Genomic DNA, 7247 nt, shown 5'->3' with positions numbered 1-7247 from the left:
GTTCACGGTCATACAGGCAAGTCTTTTTTCTGTCACTGTCATACGGTTTCATAGAGTTTGAGGCCAGAAGGGGTGATTAGATCATCTAATCCGACTTTCTGTGAATCGCAAGTCATTGCATCCTGCTTAGATTCTCCCAGGTGACTTTGAACTGTAGCATTCATCTCCTCACCCAACCAAACTGTTGGGAAATAGAAGCAGCAGGGATGGAAATAAAATTAATATCTGAGGCTCCTGCAATGGCAAGGAACTAACTCATAATGCTGGGTATGACCAGGTAAGCATCTGATTCCCTGTTCCAGTGCTGTGGAAAAAGCCCAAATCCAAATGAACAAAGCAATCAAACAGCTCTGAAAGTCCAGATGGTACAACCAAGTGGAGAATTTTCTCCCAGACATCAATATTCTAAAGCTCATCAGTGAGCTCTGATTCCCGAGCTCTGCTGGTCATGTTGGTCAGTATCAGAAAGCAAGAAAGCCTGAGTATACTTAGCATAGGGTCAGACTGCCAAAAGCTAGCTTGAAGCCTACCTTCTTCAAAGATGATATCCCTTATAACCGCAGTGACACTACCTTGCCCTGTTAATTTCACTTCAAGGAAACACCAACCCTGTTTCTAAGCTGAACTAATCTGATGTAGTCTTGTTACCAGCTCCAATTTTCATTTCACTTCCCCAAGCTAAAATCAGTAGATTAAGGGCAAGTTTCAGTTAGGTACCCCACAATTATACATGTTTTAGGGTACCCCATGTGCCCTGCAGCAGCTGTTCCAGAAGAGCCAAGGTTTCCTGTAGGTCCTATGTAGTATCTGCCAGCTCTGAGCTCTCTGAGATACCCCAGAGCATCTCAGAAATCTGTGTTTGAGGTAATTAATTAGACAACTGAATCCTGCTCTAGACTTCGTACTGTAAGACCCATATTATAGGGGTATCATGTGTAAATGGCAGGAGTTTTCCAGTTTTTATAATAAATAACACATAACACACGTGGTATTTTATATAACACATTAATGAGATAAGTAAGTGCACATCTAAAGCATTAGAAGAATTAAATTAGGAGACTAATTAGTGTCCATCCCAGAATTCAGACAAAACTTGCACATGAACTTCTGGATCTACTGTAAGCCTAACAAAGGTAATGCTATACACTTGTTAAATAACAAGATTTATACATTAAAAAGGCAAAAAATGGCATTGAGCATATACAGACTTTCTAGCATGGCTGTAATAGTAAGGAAGTCTCCAATTTTTTCAGAGGGGTAGAATAATTAAAAACATGGAGATAAATGGAACAAAATGAAAACAGGGATTTATTACATAGAATTCATTGCTATATCACTTATCTTCTTTGATAGATTTTTTTTAGACGATAACATTTTTAATGTGTCTAGACTTCAATGCACATTTGTAACTACCACATGGGGAAGTTGGAAATTAGGACAGAAATCATATAGGAGATAAGGAACTGCATGGAAGAGAAGTGATGCTGTGTTTGGTTGAAAACTGAACTATCAAGTAGGAGGGTTGTTACTGCTGGAGCTCTACAAAGACACATCTTTAGATCAAGGGCATTTAACTTTCAATTGCTGTCCCTAGCATAAAAAGTGAAATGATGAGGGTGAAATTTGCTGATGATGTTGAGCAAGGAGAAGGACAAGGTAACATGAAGGAGGACCTGGGTGACAGCAAAGAGTGGAGCAACAGCAGCTGAATGAAATTCAGTGCTACAAAATGCAGTATAATTCAATCAGGAATGCATAACAAGCATTCTTGCTGTAGGCTTGGAAATAGAGAAGAAGGAAGATATGGTTGTATTGGTTGATCTTAGGATGGTTATGAACCTTCAAGATAATAGTGAGAAAAGAAAATGGGGCATGAGCATATCTCACCAAAGGTATTTCCAGCAGAAACTGGGAATTATATGGTGCTGTAAGATCTCATTTAGAATGATAACATACAGTCCTATTCACATACGTTCAAGGATGAACTTTAATTGAAATACGTGATGGAGAACGTACCTTAGTAAAAAAAAAAAAGGTAATAGCTTTGCTTATTTAACCTAGAAAACTGTAATTTAAGGGAAATGAGACTACACTGACACAATGATAGAAAAGAGACTTTGTAACTACATCAGGAGCTTTAACAGAAGATGTTTAAGATAAACACCTATCTTGACATAAGTGCAAATAGCTTTAAAAGGACCATGGCTACATTTCACCTGGATGTTTGAAGGAAGTTAACCTGCGGAGGGTTGTAGTTCTGGAATGACTTTTCAATAGAGACAATAGGAATAAAAACATAGTTTAATATGGAGCTTAATACATTTGGGGTTGTAGTTCTAGCGTGCAGTTGCCTAAAATGCATGTGGAAGGGAGTAGTTGACTGAAGAAACTTCTATTTTCTGTCCTACATTCAAAAGTATAACTTTTTGTCTCTGATCAAACTAACCTGTGGTTTGTTGGTTGTTTTTTTTTTTTAATATCTTTTCCTTCCACAACACATTTAGGTCATAATTGATTTGGTATTTTCTATTTATATTCCTGGATGACGATTGATGTTCTTTCATTTGGGTTTCAAAGGCATGAACCACATGATCAGTTTATGCCTTGCCACAACTCACCTCAGGTTACGATATATACCTGGCATCTAGTTCCTGGGTAACAGATCTTTAGGACAGCTTAATGACTGATGCAGCTGTGCAAGTGGTGATGATGAAAAGAAAATCCATATTTCAGCTTTTGCTCAAAATAGGGGACATTCAATCAGTAATTCCGAGGGAGGACAAAGGCAGAAATGTGAAAGATTTTGGCCTCTGCTCATTTTTATAGCTGTCAATAGAAATAGTTTATGTTGGCTCCTAGATTTACTCAAAGACAGGGGGCAGATAGCCTGTTTGTCATTAAGAGAGCATTTTAATGCAAGCTTGATGAGGTCTGAGTTGTTATTGTTTGGAAACACTACAAAATGTCACTGACCTTTCTTTACAGAAGTTTGATGATCAGAGATAAAATGAAGATGAGAACAGCATACATGTCAGATCTGTGGCAAGGAAAACTGGAAAGCCAGAGAAACAGCTTTGAGGTTAATGGCCCCAGTTCACCAGGCTTTATGCACGTCTGACTTCAAGCATGTCAATGAGACACATGGATGTACATAAAACAAATCACCTGCCTAGGTTGGCCCCAGTTTTAATCTCTGTCTGGGACGAAACCCAAAACGGATAAATACAGTAACTGCCTAGAGAAAAAAGTAAAATTGACAAAACTTGCTGTTATTCACTGACATTATGAAATGTCAGCAAAGGGTTCAGGTCTGCTCAGAGCTCAGATCACTGGCCCCTCTGACTCACTCAGCTTGTGTTCAGGAAACGATGGTCATGCTGAAGTAAGAAAGGCAGAGAAGTAGGTTATTTTAATTATTGTTTGCAAACCCATAATTTATTAAATCCTGGAACAGAAATCCTACTAGATTTGTAGGAAGCAGGACAGGGAAAAACATTAGAAGTCCATCTGAGATGCAGTCTGCCTCAGTATGCCAGTAGGCAACAGGGAAACTCCCAATAGATGTGAAATTCCAGTTAAATGGTCAAATGAGAGTTTGCTTTGGTCTCATGCAACTAGGTTTTGCTCTGGTTCTCTGGCCATGCTTGGTTCCATGTTACAGTGTAGAAGAGAGCTGGAAGATGCAACTGAGAGAAAAGCCCATATGAAAGTGCTTTGAGCAATGGGGTATAAGGAGAGAACAATGAGAAGGGAGATATCCCAGACAAACAGCACTGATTGAGAGTGGTGGTAAAAAAATATTAATCTATAACTTGGTTTGAAACAGACAGAAGTTTCATCTGTCTCTTAGGCAGCGAAGTTCAGGGCAGCAGTGTTCTGGTGCAGATCAGAAACAAAATGGTGCTTCAGATAGAAAATGGTGTGAACTTGGGCAGGTGCTGGAGTAAAAATGGGATAAATTGGCTTTTACCTGCTTCCCTGGGCATGTTGTTCTGAGAAGATCTGCCACTATACCTGGTCTCACAGGTGCCGTTAGTGGTCCCATGGTGACCGTGGGGGAGCAGGATAAAGCAAATGAAAGTGCTACTTACCACAGCGAGCCCATCGCAATTAGCTCCCGTGTGGAGCCATGGGTTGATGTTTCCTCACTCTCCAGTGTACAGTATTCAACCACGACACCCTGTGGGCAGGTAATTGGACACTGATGCCTTTTCTTTGAACTGTTTGCTGGAGCACTGGAGGATTTTGTTAGATGTTTTATCTTTTATGTATCATTCACATAATTTTGGCAGTTCTCCCAACATAGCAGTGATGTTTGTGAACTTATTTCTGATTTTTGGTTTGTTTTCTTTTAGAGAGCATACTCTCTGCTGGAACTGGATTAGGAAGAGCTCTTCCTTTAAGTTACTTAGAGATGAATTTCAAGGGGCAGAAAGGGAAGGAGAGGAAGGAGTTACACCTGAGTTCATGAGACAAAGTAAAGGGCAGTATTATAATTTTCCTGTTTCTAGGTAGCAGCAGCCTATTCAGGCCACTGTTCTATGCCTGGGAGGGAGACCATTTCTTTGACAAAGAGACGTGGTAGGTGGGAAGGAAGAAGAATTGTCTCATATATTTGTGAAAAACCAAGCTCATTCTGCAAAGAGGAAAGGAAAGAAAACAGGGAAACTCTTGTTGTTCACAGGCGAAGGAGCCAAAAAGGTAAACTTTTAATAAACCTTGCACTAAGAGGTATACAGACTGCTTCACAGAATCATAGAATTGTTTTGGTCAGAAAAGACCTTTAAGAACATTGAGTCCAACTATTAGCTAAACACTACCAAGTCCACCACTAAACCATGACCCTCAGCACCACATCTACTCGTCTTTTAAATTCCTCCAGGGATGGTGACTCCACCACTTCCCTGGGCAGCCTGTTCCAATGATTGATAACCCCTTTGGTGAAGAAAGTTTTCCTAATAACCAATCTAAACCTCCCCTGGTGCAACCTGAGGCCATTTCCTCTCATCCTATTGCTTGTTATCTGGGAGAAGAGACCAACACCCACCTTGCTACAACCGCCTTTCAGGAAGTTGTAGAGAGCGATAAGATCTCCTGAGCCTCCTTTTCTTCATCCTCTCAGGAGAAGCATCTCCACAGGACAAGATCATGACTGCTCTCAGCCAGTGCAGCAGAGGTTTTATGGCTCTGAAAGCTTTCAGGGTAGCTCAGTCCCACAGATGCTTCAGACTGCTGGGTGCTGAGGTACTTTCATTTCAGGAATCACTATGAAATGAGGCTTTATATTGCAGCATTAAAATACTCAGTGAAAATCTATTAAAGCAGAGTTAATTCAGCTGCCGGACGGGGTCAGCAGGCAGCACAGTGAGGAGAGCAGGAGACTCTAATTTATACAAACTACCTACCACAAGCAAACACTCTAGGGGTGACATTTAAATGGTCTCTTCACTCTAGCTGTGTTACCAAAACCAGCAGCATAAAAAAAGTAATTTGTGGATGATACTAAACTAGGGGGAGAGTCTGGTGTGACAAATGACAGAGCGGCTGCTCAGGGGACATGGATTAATTTGAAGACAGAGCTAAAAGAAACCCCATGAGGTTTGGCAAGGGGAAGTACAGAACTCTGTTCTTGGGGTGGAGAAACCACTGGGAGCTGACTGCCTGAAAAGCAGCCACACTGGAGAGGACCTGAGGGTAACAGAGGATGCCAGGTAAAACAGGGTCCAGAAAAGCACTCTTGCTGTGATGAGTCATGTCCTGCATGGCCAGCGAGGAGGGGAAATTTATTCCCCACGGCCGGTGCTGCTGAGGTTGTACCTGGAAAACGGTGCACAGATGGAGAAGGACATGGAGAGGACTGAATGAAGGGCCACCATCTAGCCAGGGGTGGTTGAGGGAGGTGGGCTTTCCAGGGCTGGTAAACCAACAGCAGCCTGCAGCTCCTTGAAGGGGAACTGCAAAGATGAGAGAGCCGAGGTCTTTCTTGGCGAGGGCAGACGAGGTAGCAGGGGTACAAAGTTCAGGTTGGGAGGCTCCAGCTGGGTTTTAAGTAAACCTTTCTTTGCCAGGCAGGTGGTGCAGCCCTGGGAAAGGTGCCCAGAGTTGCAATGAAATCTGTCTGAGAAGGTTTCAAGACTCTGCTAGAAGAAGCCATGGCTGAGCAGATCTGTGTTACTGATGGTCCTGCTTTCAGGATGAAATTGGACTAGAGATCTCCAGAGGTCTCCTCCGGCTAGCATTTTCTTTACATTATGAAGAAACCAGAAGAGTGATCTGTAAGTTTTATCCTGTGAGTGACACCATAAATTGTTATACTGACAAATTTTTATATTTAAGCAGTAATGCCAAGCCCCAGGGCTTTTTTTCCAGGGATTAATGATTGGGAGAGTTGATGGCTTGAAGCTAGACTGCAGGGCATTAAGACAGTTGGCCATCAGTTTTATAGAAAATGCCCAGGAGCGAGGTTATTCCTGCAGTTGGAAGAACATGTTTTAAAGGGTACTAAGTTACGGGGTTTGTTGTCATTTTTTTGTTTCCTTTGCTGTGAAATAGTTTCTGAGGGAAAGGGAGAAGTATGAAAACAATGTCTCAAAGGTGGCAGAAAGCAGAGCAGGGAAGTGGAAATGCCTCAAATAGTTAATACCAGAGACGGATGAAAGCGATTTGACAAAGATTTCGTTTTCCTGTGTGCTCTCTGCAAGAGGTCATCTTACAAGAATGATGCTCAAGCAAAATTTTTAAAGGTTGGACAAATGTAGCCATTAGCAACTTCAACCAACCTTGAAAAGTTATTTGCAGAAATTTATCTCAGGTTTTCTGCATTTATTTGTAAGCAGATTTTGCTTGTTTGCTTTTTTAAAATGATTTTGCACATCATGCAAAATTATTCAGTGATGTTTTCTGAGAGAAAGATTTCTGTTGTGCACAGAAATTTACTGCAATAGTGGCTTTCAAGGTTTACTCTTCTGAAGTTCCCATTTATGTTTAGCCTTTCTTTTCCTTGAGCTTTCCTGTGTGTGGACGTGAGCCCAGGAGGAAATCTGCAGAAAATCACTAACTGGCTTTGTAAAACCTGCCCCGTGAATTTGTGCTTTTCATTTTAACAAATATTTGAGAAGACTTGGCAAGTTGAAAAAAGTAGAAGGCTTAGATGAAGAGACACAAATAAGGTGATTATAGCCCCTATTATCTCTGTCTGGTGCCATGGTTATGTTCTGAGTCAGGGGCTACGTGGCCACATACTCTTT

This window comes from Nyctibius grandis, chromosome 6, assembly GCF_013368605.1.
Source record: "Nyctibius grandis isolate bNycGra1 chromosome 6, bNycGra1.pri, whole genome shotgun sequence".
Classification (NCBI taxonomy): Eukaryota; Metazoa; Chordata; class Aves; order Nyctibiiformes; family Nyctibiidae; genus Nyctibius; species Nyctibius grandis.
The sequence above is the reverse complement of the archived record's forward strand: the minus strand, read 5'-3'. Positions refer to the sequence as shown.